This window comes from Podarcis cretensis, assembly GCF_951804945.1.
Source record: "Podarcis cretensis genome assembly, chromosome: 1".
Taxonomy (NCBI): Eukaryota; Metazoa; Chordata; class Lepidosauria; order Squamata; family Lacertidae; genus Podarcis; species Podarcis cretensis.
In genome coordinates, this window is record NC_137170.1 from 64,250,814 (window position 1) to 64,277,545 (window position 26,732).

At 40.3% G+C, this 26,732-nt stretch overlaps 2 long non-coding RNA genes across 2 annotated transcripts in view; both read right to left on the minus strand.

Moving 5' to 3' along the window:
* The window catches only part of LOC307216712, a 427,955-nt gene that overhangs the window by 326,994 nt on the left and 74,229 nt on the right, over positions 1–26,732 (minus strand). The gene's annotated exons all lie outside the window — the stretch shown is intronic.
* The window catches only part of LOC307216258, a 41,479-nt gene continuing 38,150 nt past the window's right edge, over positions 23,404–26,732 (minus strand). Inside the window, exon 3 of the long non-coding RNA XR_013839010.1 lies at positions 23,404–24,176. This is a non-coding gene — a long non-coding RNA (uncharacterized lncRNA). The remainder of the gene's footprint in view (positions 24,177–26,732) is intronic.

Genomic DNA, 26,732 nt, shown 5'->3' on the forward strand with positions numbered 1-26,732 from the left:
ATAAAATTCTTCTCCCCATTTGGTAAGGCTACTACTAAATAGCTCCATGCATCCACCAATGCAGAAATTAGTACTGGGATTTAGCAAGAGGAGGGGAATTTCAGAAAAGTTTGCCTTCCCTCTCCCATCCCCTGTAAGAATGGACAGGAGAGCACACAGCCTAGACTGGCATCATCTTGGACCCAGATGCTATCTGGAACAAAACACTGTAGGAAGTAATCATGTACACAACTCAGTGTTGCCATACATTAATTTGGACTTGAACCTTGCTCTGCATGGAGCCCATAATTTTAAAGGACAGGTTTCTCCAGCATCTATTTGTCTCTCCGTTCTGCTACCAGATGTTCTTAATCCAGCCTGAATTTGTTTAAAAAATGGAATACTTAGAGCAAAGTTTAATGATACCATGCTAAGATCATGTTTTGTACATTTACATTTTTACTTTCCTAATTCATATGATTTACACATACAAGTAAGCTCTCCACCCCTTACTCAAATTAATGGCAGGAAGCAATGGCAGTTTCTGACATAAATGAAAGAAAAATATATATTGCTGAATTGAACCAGCTGCCATAGACGAAGTCTGGATCACAGTTGTCAACAAATATAGGACAGCTACAAATTAGATCTATAATTCTGTCCAAGATATATGACCATTGCTATATCTCTTTCTGGTGACAGAAAGAGATTAGATGAATGTAAATTCATTTCTTAAGTTCCGTAAAGAAAAAACTAAGAAGGAAAGTACTTCATCAAGCAATATTGTATATGATGCTTTCAATTCAGTAGAAATAAGGCATAATGAAAATAACACAATAAGAGGAATAAAATAGCTTTGCACTGCTAGAGAAAGATTTTTTTATTTCTTCTTGCAGATTAGATTGTTTCTGAATTATCACATGCTAGGAATGAAATCTCAGGCTAGATTTTCTTGATCCACAGTGTATTGACCTTACAGAAATGGACTATGGACTATTTTATATCTGGATGATACAAATTTAATTTATAGTTTGGGTATACTTTGCTTAAAGAGAAAGGTCCCTATGTCTGTGAACCCTATTCATACATAGCCACTTCAACTGTGCAAGACAGATATCGGTTGTACTACGTTTTTATTTTTTATTATTTATATTTGTTTTCCAATATATCATCAATAATAGCCAAATTATAACAATAACAATTAATTCTCAAATTATACAGTTATCAAACTTCCATTTAATACATTTTAGTTAAATTGGCTCCCCACATGGTGGTTTGGGTGCATTTCCGATCTTATATCACTGCATTCCATTAATGTCAGTTACATTTCAGTTATAATAATAATCCCTTAGTCAACAGCTACATAATTAATTATTTCTATTCATGATGCTACAATATATAAATTTATAAAGCTTCAAGTGAGGACCTTAAACTATTATCTTTATTCTGCCCTGTGTGTGAAAACTGTTATGTTCATGGAAATTCCTTCTGTTCGTATATAGTGTTGTCTCTTTCACTTCTCACCTCTTGCTTTCTCCCATTGTGACTTGGGGTAGAACTGAACCATTTAACTAAAATGTATTTATATCCTGAAGTTGCGTATTTGCACAAATGGTGCACCATTTCTTAAATGGCAGAATGTAAAACAGTTTATACAGGGATTGCAAGTGGAGTTGGGCTAATACATGCCCATGAACAGTCTGGTAAAGGCCCCCCAAATGACAACATGTGAACATCAAGCACAGGTTCATTGCAGGACAATGCTGAGTAAATCTGAACAATCAAATGAAACAAAAGTGAAATGGAAAGGAAAGTCTTCAGCACATTCAAAGTCAATATTCTAAATGGCACTTGTTTGGGCCAAAATCAGACACAGTCATGGCTTTCATTTGGAGCTCAGTTATTTAACAATGCAAGAAAGATGCTGATTTTCCACTGAGCTTTTTTGCAGTACAAAAAAGCATGAAATGCACTGGGTGGACATGATTTATGCCATGTTGGAAAACTACATTGGAGACAGAAGAGAAGGGGGAAATCCTGGACATGTCAACTAGTCATGCTTTCTAGTTTTTCAGTGTTTGCAGCACCTGATTATTTAACTTTCAGCCAGCTTTTGGCACAGCAATAGCAAAACGACACTCCCATACCTCTCTCCTATCAAATCTTCTAAAGCAATTGCACCCCAAAATTACTATTGCCAGGCCAATCTGATAGCTAACAGATGTTGATTCCACTGTCATTTGCCAAACCTCTGCTATGATTTAGTGTTCCTGACCTAAGCTTCTTCACAATACTGGGGCTGTATTTGAAACTCTATGGGGATCTCTAAACCAGATCATTTTTACGCCAGTAGTTTCTTAGGAAAGTGCTGCAAATGCACAACAGCATGTTTTCAAGTATTACTAAGAAGCAAAATGCCCATCATCATGACAGGTGGAGGAGGCAGGAGTAGGAAAGGACCCGCATCCTACAATGGAACACTGATGTACAATGTTCCTCAGCTTTGAGAGTGTCCCCAATTGTACTGTTTAACTTTCCTCCCATAGGAGTGAATGACAGCCATTCACTTGTATATGGCAGAAGTAAAGGAGTGTACTTTAAAGGGGGCGTTAAAGTGAGAAGTATATGGCAGAAGTAAAGGAGTGTACTTTAAAGGGGGCTTTAAAGTATGAAAACACTTGATTTCTTTTTATAGGTTTCATCACTAGAAGCCTAGTTCTCCAAAACAACTGGTGCATTATATTTTCAAAGAATCACTTTGAGAAACAAGGGAGTGTTTGTTTAATTCTTACTTGAAAGAAGGGACCACTTTTCATGAACCTGCTTTGGACACCACTGGGCTCTTTTTGGAGGTGTGGCTGCGCTAAAATCAAGACACACAGAGTGAGGACAATGGACTATAATATCAGAGGATGGAATTCAAAGTAGCACTAAGGAGATCGCTCCATCAGCACAAGCATTTCTGGTTGCCCAATGGAACAATTTCCCTTTCTCCTCCTTCCACATTATTGGGGTTCTCCTGATTCTCTGGAGTGGATATGGGGGAGGTATGGGGGCACAAAGGGGGAGCAGAGGGGAAACCAGCTGCATTAGTGGGAGTCTTTGTGCTGGCTTCTGCTAGCATCACCAGGTATTTGAATCTGACTCATGGAGGACTTACTTTCACCAGGTCAGATGACTGCTGTTAAAGAACCTGCCTCCTAACTGCAAATGCAAGATGTGAAAACTGCAAAGAGGCTTAGATATGTCTCCTACTCTGCAGGGGCAAAAGACCAGGCACACCTTAAGAGTGTAGTTCACTATGTAGTCAACTTACAGTATAATAGTATACCTGTCTACTAAGAAGTAAGTGTCTTTGTGTTTAAAGGGCTTATTCCCAGGTAAGTAGGATTGCAGCCTAGGTGTTGGTTTATGGCTGGCAGTGGGAGAAAGCAGCATTTTTTGTGCCTTTAACAACTGTGTAGCAGACAGAAATTCAAGAGGTTGTCATTTCTGGAATGAAAATAGAGACCGGGGGGGGGGGAGTTTTACCTGTTCACATTCTGTCTGCTAGACATTTTATTACCTGTGTGGCCACTGATTTATTTTTTGGACTCTCTCAGTCCAGTTAAATAAAAGCACTTCATGTTAATCACATGCTATTGTGCTGAAATAAATGGCATGCTTTGGATTTAAGCCAATCACTTCAATGTCATTGTGGTTGTGGCTTTGACAAGTAATTCATGTATGTGTCACTCAATAACAAAGACACTGTGAAAATTAAATTTGGGGCACATTTTCTTTTTTTCTTTTTCCTCAAGGGGACATTTTGTAAGACATTGCCCTTCCTGTAAAAGAACTTTCAGTCAAAATGACACTTGCATTGTGAATTGAAGACAAGAAAGAGGAAGGTCTAGGCAGAAAATTTGCTGTCCTAAGAGTACCACAGTAACCACAAAATCCAAATTGTTTAAGTCAACGTATTTGGATTTATGTCCCATTGAAATGTAAGCATCTAATCTGGCCTACATCCAAGTGCTCTAGTTAACAGGCTTGTGGGTCACAAGCACAGGGTCTTCTGTGACAGTTTCCATAAAGCATTAAAATAGAAAAAGCACATTTCAAAAGATGCATCCCATCCAACAGGCCAGGACTATAATGGAGTTGCACCACAGACAGGATCAAGAAGTGATGCCAGCAGGATGAGCTGTTGTAAACCATTTCTCCCTGCATTTGGGATGATTGCCATTTTGCTTCACTTTATTAGCCTGCAAAGAAGATTCTGAGCTTTAACATTGTCTTTTCAACTCCTAGAAGTTTCAAGTGATTTATATGTTGTCGTGAGATAGCATTGCCAACAACATAGCGAATGAATTCAAATAAACAGAGCAGTTGCCTCTGCTGTTAGCTTGGATATATTTGGGCTTTGTGTGGAGATGAGGTTGGCCAACTACTCTTCCTTGCCATTCATGGTTATAAACCATTTTTTTCACTTGGTCCAAGGGGAGAGGGCAGAGAAAAGGATTCGAATAACTGGCCAGATCCAGTTCCACACTCCTATGCCAACTGGAGATGTCACCCCATATATCTGAAATGTCTTCAGTAAGAAGAGATGAATGCTGAAAGGAAAAAAGTGGCTGTTTGAAACAATAGCAAAAGCTTATGCAAAGCAGGGGTGGCTGGATGTTGAAAGAAAAATCAAAGTTTTAAACAACAACAGAGATTTGAGTAAAGCAGGGGTAGAGGGACACTGAGTGGCTGCTTTTAAAACCAATATTACACACACACACACACACACACACACACCTGACAGAATTCAAGACTATGTTGTCTTGGGAGCAGACAAGTGCTGTTGCTTCCTGGGATGGTGCAGAGGCAGCAAAGTGGCAAAGGCAGGCTGGCATGGGTGCAGCAGATTGGCTCCTCTGGTGAGCCCACATCACCCAATCATGCCACTGCCCTGTCCTGTACCACCCCAGCAACTGAGGCCTGCTCCAATGTGCCACTACACCATGCTGGTTTGCTCATTCCTTCACAGTTTGTCTTTCTCTTAGCTGCATCCGCAAATTTATATTGGCAAGCCCCACTCCAGATGTAGTCTTTGCTCCTTTCATAGGATGCCCACTGTGCCCACAGCATCAGCGCAGAGATGAGTGACCACATGGTCAACCCTTTTTCTCAAAGCCTATGCAGATGCAACCTCAAAATGATGTTCTAAAGTAAATATGGATCCAGGCAGGATTGGAAGCATCAGGGGCTTAGGGATTGATGGATGTCAGGTGGCAGGCTTTTAAAGTACATGGCTTAGCTTCAGTTGGTATAATATTCTTGCAAATCCAAATACATCTTTTAAAAACTAAGTGTAAACCATAGGTTCTGCCAGCAAAAAAAAGTGATTTTGGCAGCTGGATTTGACAGGGGGAAATGAAGTGGAAGCATATTTCCTTACAAAAATAATCAATATAAATTCATGATTCTAGGGCAAGGATGTGATCTGCATTGTGGGCAGCAGAAAATGAACACAAATATACCTTAAAGCAAGAAATGGAAAGTGTTGTGTCAACATATGCAAATAATGGCTGCCTGGAGCAAATTACAAAAAAGAAAATAAGTCCTGAAATAATTTTGGTTGAGTTTTTTTAAAAGGCAGGGTATTTTTTGTTTTGTTTTGATGGGGTAAAATGAATTTGTCCTGAAAGAGTTCTGGAGTTAGTCCAAACTGTTTCTACTCAGAAGTAAGTCCTACTGAATTCAAGGGAACTTTTCCTGAGGTAAAGTTGGAATTTGGAATCGGATTGTAGCCTCAATCTCCTAACCATGGTTAAGTACATGGTAGTACATCATAGGTTCAAACAGAATTAAAGTCAGGCTTTCAAACCATTGTTTGAGCTAACTTTACTTTCTTTCTGAAAATGTTGTTTGTTATAATAAATGCATCCCTACAGGCAAATATTTCAGAGTGGGTAACAATAAAACAATATTAAACAATCAATGAATAAGAAAATAAAATAATAATTGATTTTCAAATTTGGGAAAGAAGATTATAATTCTAACTGAACATTAATAGCTGTCAGGTTTTAAAAGAGAGTTTAACAATTGGGATGCTACCACAGAAAAGGCCCTTTCTCAGTCCAGATGCTGCTCTATCCTCCACCCTGGCCAGACAATAACAGACAGACAAGCACAATACTTTTTGGCTGGGAAATTCCCTGCCCAGTTCCGAATACAGTGGTACCTCGGGTTACATATGCTTCAGGTTACAGACGCTTCAGGTTACAGACTCCACTAACCCAGAAATAGTACCTCAGGTTAAGAACTTTGCTTCAGGATGAGAACAGAAATCATGCTCTGGCGGTGTGGTGCAGCGGCAGCGGGAGGCCCCATTAGCTAAAGTGGTGCTTCAGGTTAAGAACAATTTCAGGTTAAGAACGGACCTAGGAACGAATTAAATACTTAACCCGAGGTACCACTGTAATTACAAACATAACAGAAGTGTTCATAAGCAATAACACATCAAAGTACATGAAAAAATGATTGCCACCCAAATCATGAGGTCTAAAATAAAGATTTTAAAAAATCAATAACAGCAACAACCACCACCAACAAACCCTGCTAAATAATACCACAGCCCAAAAGCCTCTTCGGCTGCCTTAGCTTTTGAATCTGGAGTCTGCCCTCCCAAGCCAGGAAGAAAAAGGCCTTCAGGACTCACATCCAAAATGGTCTCTGGCCACTTCAGCAGCCTCAGCCTAATTAACAGGTGTAGAGCCATAAAAAGAAATGTGAGAAAAGATTTCATGAAGATGTTTACAGGAAACCTTTGCAGTGTGCGAACGAAAATCAGGGTGTAGGTCTGCAGTCTTGGCTCGTCCTTTTGTAGGCTTTCCATTGGCTCCCCACCAAATCTACAGGAGCTTGTTTTGTTTTTTTCATTTTTGGCTACAGAGCAGTTGGCTTCCAATGAATTCAGTTCAACAACAGGAATACAGGATGTTGCGATAACCGGTTATCATGCAATTGTGTATTTAATTCAGAAAGAATGCAGACAACATGGTCTGCATGGAAGGATAATGAGGGAAATTTAGCAGTAGAGAATACAGATGGAAAAAAATTGTGTCTGGGCACTTAGTCAATGTTGTGACTCTAATTATTATTATTATTATTACTGCAAAACCACAGAAGAATATCATATAACAAAGGCCAAAAGAACAAATGAAGACACATTTCCATATTGCCTACAGCAGAGGTCCCGTTGTGATATTGCTTCATGCACAGCAGCTACTTTCAGGGCTCGAGCTTCCACTGATGGGACCTTAGGAGACTTCATGTCATGATGGATTATGCCAGGAAAAAGAGACTCTTCCTGAAACTTTATACACTGTTGCATTGGAGATCAAATCTGCCTTTTCACTTAGTACCCTACAGCTAAAGTTAACTAACCAATGAACTGAATACCTGTTCAGTTCCGTTCTGGCTTGTTTGATGCTTGAATGCACAACCAGCTTGGCTTCATGCCTCATCCAAGTTTAACACTTTTTGCATTTAACAGAGCCAAGGTCCATTTACACCTAAAAGCATTCCATTCCCCCCCCCCTTCTGCCTCACATAGTATTCCACTGTTACATAGTGCTAGGAAACTAGGTTGGTTTAAAATGGGGGAGGGATGGAACAAGAAGAAGGGAAAGAAAAGACTGGGATTACTTTTGGTTCACATACGATGATTTCTGTAACAAAAACAAAATTAGAATAGTCTTGCTGGAAACAATATTTCAGTTGGCGCATGTAATCCAGCATACGAACGTTTTCCATCCAAAACAAGCTTTGATTATATTGGGATAATGTCAATAACATTTTGCAGACTACATTTAAAAGAAAATGTATTTAATTTGTGCTGTGATTTATTGTGATGGAGAACTGGGCCAGCCCTTCCATTGTCAGCAGATGCTGAGAGATGGCAGCAAAGTGAACATGTGCCATTGCCACACCCTACATGGCCTTAAGCTAGCCTACTGCTTTAGGTACAGGGGGGAGGATGTTGCCTTGTCATGAGAGTTGAAATAAGATTCAAAAGCCAGTCCAGTCACCCCCTAAACTGGAAATGTAGAGGGGGCACCAACGTATCCTTCACCTCAGGCAGTCAAATGTCTTAGGCTGGCCTTGATGAAGAATAGGTACCCAGATATAGCTATATCATAAACTTCTTTTGCCCATATACCGTAATTGGGAGGTGGGGTTTGGTGAGACACTTGAGTATTCTGTGTTAAAGAATCCTCATACAACAGGGGACCTAAAGCCTCTACATATTTCTTCTTTCATTTAAAATGCAAGCCAATGGTTAGTTTTGTGTGTGTGCCCAGGACCGCTTCCTATTACTTTCTCTGAAACAGGCAAACTCTCTGCAATTTCCATCCCATTGTTAACAGATACAAAGTTGCCTGTATTTATTCCTCTTTCTACTATACTTAGCAGATGACTTTTATGAATCTTCATTTTTCTATTTTCTTCAGAAATGTTCAGGTTTTTTCTTAGAGACATAATTTCCTCAAATGTGAATAGCTCTCCAGTTCTCCCATTTAAGTTAGGGTAGCAAAATGTGGCATGTGCCTGTTTCTCTTGCACAGGCATCCCCAAACTCAGCCACCCAGCTGTTTTGGGACTACAACTCCCATCATCCCTTGCTAACAGGACCAGTGGTCAGGGATGATGGGAACTCAAGTCTGCTCTTGCATTTTCAGTAGGAGTCAGCTGATAGGAACATATGGAATTGCCTTATGCCATGATAGACAGAGTACTGGCCCATCAAATTCTGTATTTTTCATACTGACTAGCAGCATCTCTCCAAAATTTCAGACCCGGCTCTTTCCTTGCCCTAGCTGGAGATGCCTGGGACCTTTTGCATATAAAATGTGTGCTCTACCATTGAGCTCTTGCTCATTCCCTTATTCAGTCATTTATAAACATTGTTAGCAGTGCTGAAAGTTCCTCCTCTTTCTGGTGATTTTCCAGCACTCCCTAGCAAAAGGAGTTGGTTATACATTTACATCAAGCTTTCATTCCTTCACTCTCAATTGCCATAGCTGTCAACTTTTCCCTTTTCTTACGAGGAATCCTATTCAGAATAAGGGAATTTCCCTTTAAAAAGGGGAAACATTGACAGCTATGTCAATTGCCCTTAGTGGAATCATGACTTGGCCAAATCTACTTGGCTACTTCATGTTGTGATGCCATTCCATTCGTTATGTGATTCCTCATGGCATGGAATGTCAGTGCAGCTAATTGCGTCTCCACCTCCATCGTTCAGCCCGGACACTGAGGTCCAACGCCAAGGGCCTACTGGCGGTTCCCTCACTGCAAGAAGCCAAGTTACAGGGAACCAGGCAGAGGACCTTCTCGGTAGTGACACCCGCCCTGTGGAACACCCTCCCACCAGATGTCAAAGAGAAAAATAACTACCAAACTTTTAGAAGACATCTGAAGGCAGCCCTGTTTAGGGAAGCTTTTAATGTTTAATAGGTTATTGTATTTTAGTGTTCTGTTGGAAGCCACCCAGAGTGGCTGGGGAAACCCATTATTATTATTATTATTATTATTATTATTATTATTATTATTATTACAGAAGGAGTGAAATGTAGCAGCCTGGGATTTAAAAAACTAGCACTGGTGCAGCAGTTAGCAGAAAGTACAAGTGACTGAAACTTGAAAAAGGAGAGTGTATTCGCTCAAAGTGGGAGGTTTTTTTGGGGGGGGGGTGATTCCAACTTTGAAATTGCTGAAAATGGAGGATTTTTAGTGCAACTTTAATTTTCATGTGAATATGGAATGTGCAAAGCTTTCAAAATTCTGCCTCTCCCCCTCCCGCCGCGAGCTACAGTTTCTCAGCCCGATGAACCCTCCACTGGTGGAAGAACTGATGTATTGTATGGGTATGAATGCACATGTGTTTTTGCAATCAGCTAGTAAAGTTTGCACTGTGCTAAAGGTCCAACTCTGTGAAAGGTGATACCTACACTGAGGTTCACTGAACCAAATGTTCTCGATGCTACTCTAACATAAAACTTTGCAGTAATGATTAAAAGACAATAAATGTGAACTTGACTTAAATGGAATAACTCTATCTACATCACAGAGAAAGGAACATCACTGCACATCTCCAAGAGAGACCAAAGGCTCCCACACCCCTCCTTTCCTAATGACGTCAAACCTGCATTACTATGGCTTGTTTGCAAACTATTGCAATCTTGCCACCCAGCTTTGCAAGATCTAATCAGGTTGCCCTGACATCTTGAGATTCACATTGTTGAAAATATACTGCTCGTAAATAACATTGTTAACATTCCAACGTGTGGATTTTGATCCCCAAACCCAGGCTTCCCAATCCCTTTTATGCACAGTTGAGAAGCAGATTTTTTTCCTCTGATGCTTACCAAGGGATTAATAATGCAAAACCTGGCAAGGAAACTGCTGTCTAAAAGCTGGAACTGATATCACTTGATGTAATCCAGATATTAAAATTCCTGGTGTAAAATTTTTTTTCCCCAAACCATCATACGTCATAGCTTGATAAACAATGCAGATCCAGGGACATTTGTATTTCTTTGCAATCACAGAAAATCACGTGCTCTGCACTTCCGTTTGAAGTAAAAATAATTCAGACTCCATTTAGAAGTAACCAGATACGATGTTTAAATCATCAGCCTTATGGAACTTTCAATCCTGGAAAAAGTGGTTTAAGTTTTTTCTCTTTTTTTTTCTTTTAAAGAGATATTTTATATTCTCTTTTGCATGCCATCCAAGCTTCTATCTATTGTGGATTGAATCTGATCAAGACTGTATTGACACCATGCCTTTTAGGAGCATATACTAATACCTTGCAGTTCTGGGAAATAAAGTTGTTTTGAGCATGATCATGCTGGAATCTTTCTTATGTACAGACTACCTGTGCTTAATCCTGCCAAAGTGAAGCACTTTTACATCCCATTAATTTTAATAAAAGTGCTAAGCTCATTGAAATCAATGGAGCTTTAAAAGTCTTGACTTTTGCTGGATGTTGCTTACAGTGAGCTGTATCTGTTTATAATTATCTTTAAAAAATAGATGGTTGCATTCATTTACATCAACGGCAAATTTGTCTGGGTTTGCAAGATTTATTACTTCATGTTTTGGGGGTTTAAAAGCAATTTCTGAAAGAATTTTCCAAGAACTGAACATCATCCACTACTTAATGCTCATGTTTGACTTGCTCAGCTGCCAATATATACTAGCTAACCAATTTGAAAGACCTTCAATTCTCTACCCTCAGCTCAGCCATGCATTAGAACAACGTGTCAGAACAGGGAGCCAATTTAATATCATTTTGTCTCATTACTTTTCCTACGAAACCATCACTTGACATGTAAATTGACCCAATTTTAGGGCTCGCCAGCATGTGCAAATATGCCTATCCATTTCTATTGCTGAATTTCACAGAGATGGAAGTTCATGGCCTGTTTTATAAGTTACTCTCTTTGTTACAGCCCTTTCTTACTCTCTTGCCCATTGTTGCAAACTGCATGCAATTAGGAAACATGTAGCATACCCCTAAATGACTGGGTGTGGCCCCCAGGGAGAACACTTCTTCAGACTTCTAGAGACAAAACAAGACAGCTTCCCTTTAGAACCAGGAGACAAAAGGAAATTCTACAAATTCCTAGAACAATTGTTTTCATGGCCTAATTGTTCCAGCAGCTGAAGTTTTCCTATTATATATCCATGAATCTAACGACTAAAGTATATAATACAACAACCATACCATATGGATACAATACATTCACTTAGCTGGTCCTGTCTCTAAAAATTAAAGCATGATCTCTGTACCTCCATGGAAAACCACGAAAATGGCCCAGATTTTCTGCAGGCACATTGTGAGGGTGTGCATAGTGGAGATTGGCCCAGTAGGATAAATGGGGCAGTGCTCCACCAAACCCAAACTCAAGGTCATAATACATGCCATTCATTCCACTCCTGTCTAAAACCCTGGAATGCTGCTACCTCTCAGTGTAGACAGTACTGAACTAGAGGGACTAGTGGTCTGACTTCCAGTAAGGCAGCTCCCTTTGATCCTTCAGTTTCCCCTTCTCAGTGAGTCTGTCTCCTCGCTGCCGCAGGACCAAGGAGCACTTTTCCATGAACCCCTTGATGGGATGTAGACTCTCAACAGATGCCCAAGCATCCCAGACCCTCCAAGTGTCCCTATTTTCCAGGGATAGTCCCTGATTTAGAAAAGCCATCCCGGTTTCTGATCTGATCCCAGAATATCCCACTTTTCCTTATCCCACTTTCCCTATTTTCATTGGATAAATGTTGGAGAGTATGGAGTTATGTAACCCCTGAGCCAAGGAGATAAGTAACTATATCACCTTCAGAAGATGTCTGAAGGTAGCCCTGTTGTTGTTGTTTTTAATTTTTAATGTTTTATTATGTTTTATACATGTTGAATGCCACCCAAAATGGGCAGAGTATAATCATCATCATAAACACGGAATAGGACATCCCTATTTTCATTGGAGAAATGATGGAGAGTATGGCAAGGGTCATTAGTCTAGGTAGCACTTTTAAAAGATTAGAGAAAACCGCTCCACTTCCTGGTGGGACGGTGTTGCGGGCAGGCCACATGGCCTCTCGCACACAGCAGGGGCTGGACTTAGCCCCCACGTCATTGGAGAGTCCCTGGCTGCCTCATTGGCACATTGAGAGGGGGAGGGAGAGAGAGAGAGAGAGAGAGAGAGGGAGAGAGAGAGAGAGAGAGAGAGAGAGAGAGAGAGAGAGAGAGATATTACTTATATACTACTTTTCCACAATGAATGACTGCTATCAGGGACAGAAATAAAGCTTTTGCGTTCAGATACCATTTACTTCTGGGTGAGAGGCAGAATCACTGAACTAGACCAAGCTTTGCTTTGCTTTGCTCTAACCCAACAAATCTTTGTGTACTTAGTGCAGCAATCTTCGTGTACTTAGTGCATAAAAATCTCTCTTGTCAACATCTGCTGCTGTTGATCTGACTCAATATGAGGTAGCTTCCCTATGTCCCTAAAGAAAAAGTGGTGCACTGGAACTCTCTCAGTGGGTGAAGAACTATCCAGTCCCTGAATGTCTCAGCCTTCACAGTCAGGGACCCAGTGGGGAAGGGAGAGATCTCTGCGCACAGAATGCAAAGTGAACGCATTGTGCCTTGGTGGTCTCTGCATTATGTGGGTGCTTTCCTCCTCTCCTTCCTCCACCTGTCATGAGGACGGACATTTTGCTAGCCCATAAAATTTGCACATGTCTTGTTCCGCTTTTGCCAAACCTTCCTGCGAGACTATCAGAACAGGTATGTATGTAATAAGGAGGATGCCTTTGTGCATTTTATTGGCCGTGCCGTGATAAGGATCCCACTAGGGTTTCAGCATCATTGTTGGGAAGAAATGTAGATCGGGAGCTCTAAATCATAGCAGAGCTTTGGCAAATGACAGTGGAATCAGCATCTGCTTGATGTAAGACTGTCCAATAGATTTTTTTCCCCTGTACAATTGTTCACAGATGATTTGGTGGGAGACGGCAAAGTTATTCAGCTGTTGCCTTGCCAGAGGCTGGCTCAAAATGAAACAATCAGGTGCTGCGAACCCTGGAAAACTGGAACATGTGACAGGTTCTTGTGTCCAGAAGGATTTTCCTCTTCTCTCCTGTCTCCAGCCTCATTTTGTAATTTGATTTATAGCAGGTCACTTCATCCAGCAACTTCTGGTCCTGCAAAATAATGGGAGTGCATCTCCAGACCAGGGTTCAATTACTGATCTAACAATGAAAGCCATGGCTACAGCTATATTGGCACAAGCATCTGATCTGTGGACTGAAAACTGTGGGTGTGTTCATCACATCCCTTCCACGACGGCCTGCTCAAATCTTCTCTTTTTGTTTCATTAGGAGTTTGGATTGACTCCACCGTCCTGCTCTGTTCATACAAAGGCTTACTGTTCTCACGCAATCCATTTAACCCATTACATGTAGGAGGCTTCAAACTTGCAAGCGCCAACATTCAAGAGCAATTCCAGTTCATGTGACTTTGCACGGTCTGCAAAGGGGACCAATGCAAAAAGTAAGAGGGCTGAGCTCCACAGCTGCCACATTTTGTAATTCGAGTACTGAAAACAGGTACTAGTTTTTCAGATTTTGTGATGTAACACTGTTGCTGTGTGTGTGTGTGTGTACTCCCCTTAAAGAAAACCTAAATTGATTGGGCTATGTTCAAGGTTCTTGTACTAGTATACAAAGCCTTACCCTGTATACCATATTGACTCACGTCAAAGAGGAGTCATGCCTTTAGTTTTGTGGGTCCAACTCTGTGGAACTCCCACAAGAAGTGAGGCAGACACCATCCCTACTGAATTTCAGGTGCCTCGTCAAAACTCTTTTATTTCAGGAAGCCTTTGCACCCTGAATGCTTCTCAGGTTTTTTTTTTTTTTGAGATTATAAATTCTTTAAATTTTAGATGATTAATATGTGTTTAAAATGTTATATACAGTCATACCTTGGTTTTCGAACAGCTTAGTTCCCAAATGTTTTGACGTTGCAAACCCGAAGTGACTCTTTCGGTTGGTGAACTATTTTTGGAAGCCGAAAGTCTGGCGGGGCTTCCGCAGCTTCTGATTGGCTACAGGAGCTTCCTGCAGCCAATCAGAAGCTGCAATTTGGTTTTTGAACATTTTGGAAGTCAAACAGACTTCCAGAACTGATTCCATTCGACTTCCAAGGTACGACTGTATTTTATATTTTACTGTTTAAGCTACTTTGAGACCTATATGGTGAAAAGTGGGATATAATTTTTTTAACAAATAATGTACATCAGGTATGCAAAATTGGCTCACCTGGCAGGGCTGAGTCACTTCCCAGCAGAAGGGGCAAGGCAGTGCAGAGGATGGTGCGGTGCAAATGCACTGGCAAAGCCACTACAACATTCCTGCTGTTGCATTGCCACCACACCAACCTCCCCAGACGTTCCCCTCTCCCTCTTGGTAAGCAACCACATGCAAGGATGGGGTGTGACCTTGTGACTGGGGTGGATGAGGGGGTGACATTGAAAGGTTGAGGAACAAAATAACTACAACAGTTTTGTTCTACAAATAGCACAAAGTAGCTATATATATTTACAATTTTATATGTATGTATGAATGCTTGTTTTTGTTTTTTAAAAAAGTTTGAGGAACTAAATCAGCCATCATTTTTATTAGGGCTCTCTTGAGAACAATATAATTCTCCTATTACATGTAAGAAAAATAGCCAGCTTCCAAGAGAGAGTTGTGTATACTGCCATTATTTATTTCCAGATTGCCGTGCCTTCCTTCATGATCACTTTGTTGCTGGACTCCTTTACATTAATTGCCTTTAATTTCATTCTCACTGAACAAAAGGCTGGCTACTTAGCACATGTAGCTTGGGGTTTGGCCAGCATTATTTGCGTTCGTCCAAACAAAACTGCATATAATGGGCCATTCAGATTCAGATTCCAAAGTAAAACTCATGCTGTTCACTGGGCTTTTGCTAAATCATTTGGGCTCCGTTGCAACAAATCGAAACAGTGTTGTAAAGATCAAGAGCTAATAGCAAAAGAACTTTTTTATTGCTTTCTGTTATGAATTTGTAAAACACTGGTGAGAACGAAGGAACATATTAATTAAGCCAGAGCTACCTCTAAGACAAAAGATCTTAGAACTTTTACAGGAGTCCCTAGAGTTAAAAGTAGTGCCATAAGTGTGTCCCATTACCATTACCCAGTGCTTTTTTCCTAGGGGTACACAGGGGTACGCATACCCCTAAACATTTTGTTCATTTACTGTATTTATTTCCCCCAATTTGAACTATAAAATGGTGATTTTCTTGAGTCAAAATGAGAGTACCCCTAAAAATGTTTTTAGGGGGGAAAGCACTGCCATTACCTAATGCAGGTCTATTGACCCTTATTCTGGATGTGCAGGTTAATAGAAATATGAACTATCCTGTAGTAACTTCTCATGCACTAAGTACCGCGACCATCCACCTTCCTTGAACTGACAAGACATCACTAGTGGTTTCAGAACACTGAGCAGCATACTGTGTGACATTCATACTCTCTTGCACAGCGATTCCATTGAGCTGGGGAGCAAGCAGGGGAGTTCACATTACCACATCCTGGCTATCACCTAGAAATGTGAGGGTGGTGAGACTGTGCAAAGAGAAGATCAGCTCCACCATATAACTCGACATCCCCCCCCCCAATTAAGCACATTGATGGGGACCACAAGTAGTTCTGATGCCCACAATCATGGACTGGATGGATAAACAGAGGTGATGCAGCAGCCATGCTTGGCAGATTACCATGAGAAGAAAATATAAAATTTAATATTTGCAACATTAAACCCAAATATTAATTAAACCCATCAATCATGGATCTACCCAATAAATCTCCCCTTTCTCTTTGCCACCAGATGACTATTTGGATTGGGTTGCTAAGCAGCTGGTAAATAAATGTAACAATGGCTCTATATCAAATTTGCGCTCTGTCAAACTGAGTCAGACTTGGCCATCTTGAAAGGTGGTAAAATCTGAAGTCTTGCCCAGTAGTGGTAGAATTAGATTGGCTGCCAAAACTGTGGTGAATATGAGCCTTTTGAGATCATAGTCAGGTGATATGCCACACAAAATTGTTGGTACATGAGGAATGATGTTGACCACAAAGAATAAACATGTTACTGCTAACTTTCAGAGCACAACTATGAATGCCAACCATATAATTTATCCTCGAAGCACCCTACATTTTCAGAGTCTCTAAAGACGCTAGTGGGGTTTACTTATGAATTAACAAGCACAAAGAATGAAGCATGAATTTAATTTATAGAAATGTTGGTCAAGGCAAGAAGAGTAAGTTCTGTAGCTGCATTCAGACAGCACTTTCTCCCATTTTCATTACATTTCCTCCCCTGATAATTTCTACAGTTTATGTGGATTTTCACACAAAGGTAAAGTCACTTATTGAGATCTGGTGGAATCTAGACCCAATCATGCACTTCTATGGAAATGCTAATTGAAAGGCTTGCCTTGTCAGTGTTCTTGAATGATGTTGTCAGAGTGTTCAGTAGATTCAGGTCAGGGAGAAAAACATTTCTCTCCCCCATCCACCACCTATTTGACACAAACAATCCTCCACAAGTCAACTCAGAAGAATTGGACTTAGTTCACAATTCTAACCATGTCTACTCAGAAATAAGTCCGATTGAATTAAATGAGGCTTACTCTAAAATTAGTGAGGATTCAATTGCAGCCTTACTCTTGGGATTTGCACTTTTCTGCTGTCTTTCTGGTTTTTACTACTACAATGGAGAAATCAGACAGGCCATGGTGGAGATAAACAACTTAAAATTGGATCAGAGATTTACTTTGGCAAAGCCAAAAGGTTCTCTGAAGATTGTATCACAGGTGTTTTCCCAAAGTATTTCATCCACTAAGATTCAAAAAGAATGACATTATGTCTTTGCACTCCCCCAGACAAGTTTTGTGCCAGTTTGTTCCCTCAGTACAGTTCTATGCCAACAACTGAATTAGCTGCAAATTTGGTTGTTCAGCAAAAAGTCCTTGATTTCTTAGTTATTTCCTTTAAGTGCCAAATAGCAATCTTCTTCTCTTTTTTTTGGAAAGCAGACATTGTGAACCATTGTTCCTGCCTGATAGACTAGACAGAGAAAGGATCAAGCAGAGGTTAGTGTGTACAACAGAGAAGACACAAGTCCTCTTTATGAACCTGCCACAGATACGACTTTATCTGTAAAGCTATGAGGATAAAATATGCAAAAGCAATGAAATCCTTTGACCTTTGTGTGAGTGTCACAGCCTCATACTTTTGACTCCACTGCACATGGCCTGTAAAAATGAATAGGATTTGCATAGAACAACTAGCAGCCCATAAGTTGATCACTTGAGAGAAGTGCTGTAAGACGCAGGTATTTTGCAAGATTTAATGTTGCATCTCTCTTTGAATTTGGATGTCATGTCCAGCAACAGTATTCAAAAATAATGTTTACTTTGCTTGCTTTAACAAAATACAGGAGATTTTTAGAAGTACTATTGCCAAAGAAACCCGTCAATCAAATGCCTTTCAATATAATTAACTTAATACATTTATCCCTAGTTCATATGATCAGCATTGGTTACAACACATTACTTGTGCCAAAAAGAAGAAACGAGAAGTGCAACTTAGTCAGGAATTCATACCTTTACTTCTTAGGTATGTGAATATGGAGTCAAAATGGTTTTGGATTGGATTGCTTGATGTACTTGGGAAAGCAGCTAGTGTATAGATGGGCGCAGACAGACAACAACATTTGACACCTCTGTACTGGCTGCCTTTATGCTACCAGGCCAAGTTGAAGGTCTAGGCTTAATACATGAAATCCTGAACAACATGAATACCTTAAAAACCAGCTGAGCCCTTATATCACTGAAACTGCTGTTAGTTGCCTCCCATATCTCAGAAGCCTGACTGGCTTCAACTAGGTTGGACACCTAGTATCACTATTTCCATACTGTGGAATACTTTTGAAACAGAGATTCAGCAGGCATCCTTGCTGCTAGCTTTCATGTGTTTTTTAAAAACCTTTTTTATGCCAACCATCCTGTCCAGTTGTTTCCATTTCCACAAGATGATCTTGTCAATTTTATGATTATTTTGATTTTTTTAAAAGTATCTTATCTTTCATTGCACCTGTATGTATTGTTGTTTTTGTTGGCACCTGCCTGCCTTGAGAGCATGGAACCAAACCGCTGGAGAATCACAGTGCCAGCTGTGGCTGCAGAGACTGGTCACTCAAAACTTCTGCATTCTGTATTGTTTTCACTGCATCAGCAGCACTGAAGGGACTTCTCCTGGGCTCAAGTCTGGGCAGTGTATATGGGACTGCCCAGGCAACCTTGCTGATGTGATCGGAAGATAAGCAGAGCAATACATTTGGCACCAGCTTGGCTGCAGCAGTTGCCAGAAGAAGGCATGGAAGACACCATCCAAGTGTCTTATGGACTCCACTCTTTAGCCTTTTCTTTTCCTAGGTGCACTAAATATTTACCAGAAAACGAAAGCGGTTTTCGGCACTGCTGAAAATGTTCACAAAGACAGTGAGTCGCTTTGCTTGATTTCTAACTGTTCTGGATATTATAAGGCTCATTTCTTACTGTGGTTCTTTAATTCCTAGAATATAAAAACCCAACTTTAGTCTTATTGACTGCTTTGTATTTATACACTACATAAATTGTGCTTTTATCATCTGTGTGGCACTGAAGAAAAAATGTTTTTGGAGACTATAGCCATGCATTTGTTACCTAACTGGTATAATAATGACTTTGTCTATAGGGCCTTGGATTGAAATCAAATTCCCTCTGCTGCTATGTCAAACTATTTTCAACTGAATGGACTTGTATTTTTTAAACTGAGGAATTTGTGCCAGAAATGACATCACTTTCAGATACATATTTTTACATATGAGTCCAATTTCACTTGGTTGCTGTGATGATTTGTTTCCCTGATGGTCTATAGTCTGCCTGTTAATAGCAGTTTACTAATGTGTTGATGGCATGGAATCACAGGAAGCCTGATTGGTTGTTTTTTTTCCTGTTGTGAACTTCACAGTAGTTCATTTAATAGTCTTCTGTTAACTTTAACCAATACGCTTACTCTACCAGCTATGAGGGGCATATTTGTGAAGGCCTTTTGATTGACAACACAAAGAGCAATGGAGGCCAGATTTTAACAAGGACAGCTTCCCATTCTACCCACACAGCAGTCAATAAGATGAGAGTTGGATTCAGAAAACCATTTTTTCACCCCAGAGTTTGATGCCAGCTTACTCATGACATTGGAAGTTGTCACAGGGGTAAACTGAGGCCTATACACAGGTGTATATATTGTTTTGAGCCATGCCTACCACTGCAATACATAGCCCCAAATTGATTTTGTTTCAGTAATCATTTCATACTGGACTAGCATGCTCAATATGGCATGAGTTGCACTGGTGAAGTAGCAACTGGAGAGTTTTGTATATCTGTCACAGTGATATATAGACAAGGGAGTCCATTCCTTCAGGAAAGCTGAGAAAAGGTGGATTGAGAAGATATAAATCAATATGGTGGCCAGATTCAAAGAATTGAACTCCTCTACCTGGTTGTATATCAAAGAGAATTGTAGGTTTTATCACTTGACAAACTACACCGGCCAAAACGTTATACAACTATAAGAAACCTGTCCCCCTTTGCATTTCGTCACCCTAGTTAATAGTGCAGCAAAGGGTTTTCTACAATATGTATTATTATTATTATTATTATTATTATTATTATTATTATTATTAAACTGATGGCAAACATAGTATTCATTCTTGCATCCTGATGGAAAGAATGACTGTGAATGTAAGAAGCACATCTTGTGCTTAAAAAATCAACATCAAAAACAGGCCACCCCAAAAATGAACAACATAGTAAACAACTGGGCAAACAAAATAGGGAGGGGAAAATATGATCCTTGGGGGTCCATTCCAACTCTATGATTCTAGGAAAGAAAAAGAACCTGAATGAGCATATAGAGCTGTCTGTTAGTGAGTCAAGTCATTGTTCCATCTAGTCCAGCTTTGTATACTCTGACTGGCAGCAGCTCTCTCAGAGGTCTCTGGAAGAGGTCTTTCTTTAGCCTTTGACATGCCAGGGATTGAACCTCAAGTCTTATGTGTGAAGGGTATGTGCCCTACCACAGGGCAATGAGCCACACACAAGTTGATTATGCTTGAATAGACCTCACTTTAGAAAGAGACTCACATTTTGTCTGCTAAAGAGTTACAGTGGTATCTCTGGTTACGAACTTAACTCGATCCAGAGGCCCATTCTTAACCTGAAACTGTTCTTAACCTGAGGTACCACTTTAGCTATCGGGGCCTCCCACTGCTGCCGCGCCGCCGGTGTGCGATTTATGTTCTCATCCTGAGGTAAAGTTCTTAACCCGAGGTACTACTTCTGGGTTAGTGGAGTCTGCAACCCGAAGTGTTTGTAACCTGAGGTGTTTGTAACCCGAGGTACCACTGTGTTTAGGAGAACAAGGCATCTCAGGGAGCACATCTCCTGAGCTAAAGAGGAAATATCATGAGAGGGAAGGAACACATCAGCCTCTGTGCAGTCTTCTAATTAGGCAATGTTTGCTGTTTCTTTTACTTCTGGGAATGCTCTTTGGCATCAGGCCCCTGAGTTTGTGATCCAAGTGGAAGAGAGAGAAAGTTACTGCTTGCTGCTGAAGTAACTGTTTTTCCAAGCTCTGGTCAATGAGCCCTTCTGAACTCCATTTATAAGCTTGCTGAATGTTCCTGTTTTCCTCAAAAAGGATGTGTTGGCATATCGTGGTGAGCACGTAACTGGGTTCAAGACTTTAGCATATGCTGTGAAATTTGAATGGTTGTCAAGCATTCAAAGAATCACATTTTGCATGAAGATCAACTGAGCAAGGATTAGGTTTCCTGGCTCATAAAACGAGTTACACTTTATGCAAGGTTGTTCCCTGAACTTGCAATATGGATGAGAAGAAAGAGGACGAGTGTATATTTGGATCTGGGAATTATTTACAGGAGACAGGCAACATAATCATAGAGTCATAGAATTGTGGAATTGGAAGGATCTCCAAGGGTCATTCAGTCCAGCCCGCTGTAATGCAGGAAGTTCAAATAAAGAATCTCTGATAGCTAACTATCCAGCCTCTGTTTAAAAACTTCCCATGAAGGAGAGCCCACCACCTTCCAAGGTCTTTTGTTACACTGTCAAACAGCTCTTACCATCAGTAAGTTCTTCCTGATGTTCAGTTGGAATCTTCTTTCTTGTAACTTGAATCCTTTAGTTTGGGCTCTACCCTCTGGAGCAAGAGAAATCAAGCCTGCTCCATCCTCCATGTGTCCGCTCTTTCAATACTTGAAGATAACTATCATGCCTCCTCTTATCCAAGCTCAACATACCCAACTCCCTCAACCGTTCCTCATAAGGTTTGGCTTCCAGACCCTCCTTGATCATATTGTTCACCCTCTTTTGCACACATCAATATCCTTCTTGAACTGTGGTGCCCAGAACTGGACACAGTACTCAAGGTGTTGTCTGACCGAGGCAGAATAGAGTGGTACTATTACTTCCCTTGACCTGGATACCTAATGCAGCCTAGAACTGCATTAGCATTTTTTTGCTGCTGCATCACAGTTGACTTATGTTAAGCTTGTGGTCTACTAAGACCCCTAGATCCTTTTCACCTGCCCTGCTGTCAGTCCAGGTGTCCCCCATCCTATACTTGTGCATCTGATCTTTCCTAAGTGTAGAACCTTACATTTGTCCCTATTGAAATTAATTTTGTTAATTTGCACCTAGTTCTATACTCTGTTGACATCATCCTAAATCCTGATTTTATCTTCTGAGGTATTTGCTATCCTTCCTAGTTTGGTGTCACCTGCAAATTTGATGAGCATACCCTCAATTCCTTCATCCAAGTCGTTTATAAAGATATTGAACAAAACCAGACCCAGGAAAGAACCCTACAGGACCCCGCTTGGCACTTTTCTCCAGGATGATGAGGAACCATTAGCGAATACTCTTTGGGTTCAGTCAGTCAAATAGGGTTATTTAAAACGTCTTTGCACATTTCATAATCTCATCTGTGAACAAATTATAAGTATGCTTTGACTTTGAGGCAGAGGTCTACAATAGATACTCATGAGTAAGAGTGGAACTGCTCAAATACACAAGAGTAGGTATGGGACTACTGGTATGAGTTTGGTCTGCAACTCCCATGTGACCACCCATTTGCAACTGAAAATATAGACCAATCAACAGCAAGCCAATCTTAAATAATGTTAGTCAAATTCAATTAAACTCAAACTTCTTGCAGCTGTATCCTTTTACTAAATTCCAAGCTACTTGGATTAGTCAGGCTTAGCAGTGTCCAAAAAGTCAAGGTGCAACACCTTGTAAATATTAAGCAAAATTATTTCTTTTTGAGTATCACTGCAGGGTATGTGGCTTGAATTACAAATTGATACCTTTGTTGTGTTACGGGTTGATGGTGTACATAACTAATTTATGTAGGGTGAGGAATATATGAATATTTGTTACTTTCAACTCACATCTTTCAATTTTATATGCATTCAGATATTAAATTATAGCTGCAGATAGAGTATATAATTGACTAATAGTCATTTGATGTGAAGTTGTACTTTGGGCAAAGACATTGTCCTTTGGTTGATTGTATGAGACAGTGGGGGGGCTGACATATGAACATAATAATCTAAGAGCCTGATAGTTCAGACCAATGGCCTGCAACATTCCTTTAGAAATCATACTGGAACAAGAGTAGAGTAGATTTATTTGTTTTACGTTCAAAGTGAAGCAAGGATTCTCAGCTAGTAAAGCCTTGTTGATTTTCCAGAGTTGTTACATACACTGTTTTCTTATCTTCTGCAGGCTATGTGCTCTGCAGACATTTTAAGTACTGTAATTAATATTTAGAATTTACACCCTGAGTCAGAACCTCCAGTCAGCATTTTCACATAATTTCTATTGACCTTAGTAGGAGTTTGGTACTTTGGAAGATAAGAAGATGGGTGATCTTTTCCAAGTACTTAAAGGACTGATTCGCAGCCAATGGGCAATCCAGACTTTGGAAATACTTACGCTGGCTGATACACAGTGAATGATATTATATTAGTAGGAAAACCACAAACTCAGAAAAATGCTCCAAAAATGCAGTTAGTTAATCCATGGCACTTATGACAGAGGATGGGGAGTGAGGCTCTGGGAAGCATGTGGCCCTCCAGATGTTGTTGGACTCAAACTCCTCTCATCGCTAAGAATTAGCCATGCTGGTTGGAAGTGATGTGAACTCGAGTCCGGCAACCTCTGGAGGACCACAAGTTGCTCATGCCCAGTTTAATTTAGACCTGAACGTTGCTGATGCCTTTCTCAGAGGTAGATAGTATCACAATTGCACAAGTTTTCCAAAATGCCTCTTGGAATTCTAAATGAGCCTCGAGAGAGAGACTGTGCATGTAGCTGACACCGTTTTCCTAGAAAAGTGTGTGCCTGAGTGTTCCAGATGTCAGTCTTGTTATCCGGAGGATTAAGATGAAAATTCTCTCTCTTGATACAACATACCACAACATTTGCAGGTCTGAAATGAGAACAAGTAGAATCCTCGTTAAATAATGTAGCATCAAGAACTAGGTCCGCAGTCCTAAAACTAGGAGTAAGTTGCACTGAACACAATGGGATTTATTTCTGAGTAAACGGGCACATTGATCATGTTCTCCATTATAAGACTCCTGAAACACACACACACACACACACACACACACATATATATATATATATATGGCTTTTAAAAATTTGTTGTTTATCCCACCTTTCAACCACAATATCTCTGAGGTAGCATGCAAATCAAATAATTTCTAACATGCAAAATTTCAAATTAAACCACAATTTAAAGATCTACTGGGCAAAGGTGGGTATGAGGACAGCAGTCATTAACTATGCCTGAATGCCTGGCAAAAGACTAAAGAGTTTTTACAGGGCACCTGATGAATCAGTCTGGGGAAGGAGTTTATAACCTGCAGGCAGCCCACCTCAGTTTTAAAGTGGAATCACAAAGACCAGGTCCTTCCCTAAAGATCTTAACAAATGGACACATTTATAAGAGTGGGCAATCTTCCAGGTAGCCTGGCCCCCAGATCATTTATAGGTCTAAACCAGGACTTTAAACTGTTTCTGGAAACGAGCTGGCAATCACTGCAAACCTTTAAACACTGGTGAAATATACTCCCATCTACCCATCCCATTTTACGGATTAACTGTTGTAATCTGATCAGTTGAAACTTCCAGTCAGTCTTCAAAGGCTGCCCTAGATCTAACACACTAGAGCAGTCTATTCTAGATGCTATGGGAACAAGGTTAAAAAATGAGGTGTGCCTACAAATATAAAGCATGAAAGCAATGAACAGGTGTTGAAGAACTTTATATAATGTGCATTATGCACATCTTGGCTATGAGTCCTAGAAGACATGCTCCCTGCCTTGCAGACCTTTTTCTTCCTGGCCTTGGAGGGCAGGACCCTGACTGACTGAGGTTGGGGAACAGAATCTTGGTCTGAGTATTGTTTAGGGGGTTGGGGTTGTTGCTGTTATTGCTGTTATTTTTTCATATCTTTATTTTGCATCTTATTATTTAGATAGAAATTGTTCAATTTGGTTGTGCAAATGTTTTGTTTTGATGTTTTGTTTCTTGTCAGTGATACTTTCGTTATGCCTGTAGTTATGTCATTTTTTGTATGTTGTAAGCAGCCTTGAGCATGGTTTTAACTTTAGAAAGGTGGCATACAAATAAAATGATTGATTGATACACATTGAAAACGATTTGTGATAAACCTGGGTCATCCCTTGGGGTCCCTTCCAACTCTAGAATTCTATGATTCTATGACTGCTCTGCTCTGCAAAATAGAATACTATGTATTCAGTGGACTACTATGGGAGCGGGAAGCAGTCAGATCTCCCATTTTTAGCAAAGCTACATGGCTTGATAGAAGCTACTACCACGTGGTGATCTTGCTGAAAGTCATCATTATGGCATCATCAGTTTTGTCCATTTGTCCATCCTTCCCTAGCTTGAAATGCTAACTTAGATTCTGAGCACGCTCAGATCAAACAAGATGCCCAAGGCAAGCTCCTTTAGCCCACGTCCAGAAATGATCAAACCCATTTCTTGCTGATATTCTTGCCGATTCATGCAAAATCATGCCACCATTCAGCAGTGGTGCAAGAGAGAGAGAGAGAGAGTTAGAGACACCCTCTCAGGACTGCATCTACTGGGAGGTCACCATGGTCTTTGTGTGTTCCCAGTGCGCTCTGGCTGCCACATTCAGGTGCTTGGCTTGCAAGTTAAATTAATGCATATGCAGAGGGAAGGCAAATTAAATTATTGCATATGCGGTGGGGGCAGCACACATCACCCCACAACAGAAGCAGATTTGTTTTCTTAGCACAATTAACACTCTACATGGGAAGGAAATCTAGTATTCATTGCTGGTTTGAATTAATAGCTCTAGAGCTGATAGGAGGGTTACCTGCCTGCTCTGTTTTATGTTTTCTTAATGGAAAATGGGCTATCTAACAACTCAGTTCTTCTTTCCTGGGTTTTTGGTCATAAAGGAAGTTAGCATTCGAAACGTAGCTTGGCTGATCAAACAAGAATGAGTGGGAAAGCTCCTTGGCAGGATCTCTATAGGAACTTGGCTTCCATACAGTGAAAATACACTGCAGATGTATATATTATGAAAGCTGGGACAGTGCTGGTCAAAATCTTCCATGCTGGAGTCATGTGGGAAAGAGAGTCTAGACATCCTAGATTAACTTATTTCTTTTACACTTGTGCAATCTAGACGCTGCGTAACGAAACAAAACTAGCAAAGTGCACAGATGTAACGCTATGTCACCAAATGTCCCTATGTGAGCACTATAGTCAGTCTGCAGGTGGGGGGGGGGGAGGCTTGTAGAAAATGTCCTGATGTCCATATGTTTATTATCATTATAATTAACCAGTTGATACTGGGATGCATGGAGAAGAAACCCCTTTATTTTTTTAGGACTCACCGCACATGCTTTTAGATGTCCTTAATGCTTTTAAATGTTGTTCAGTTGTTTTCACATGTGGCTTTGTTTTAGTTTTGCTACTTTGG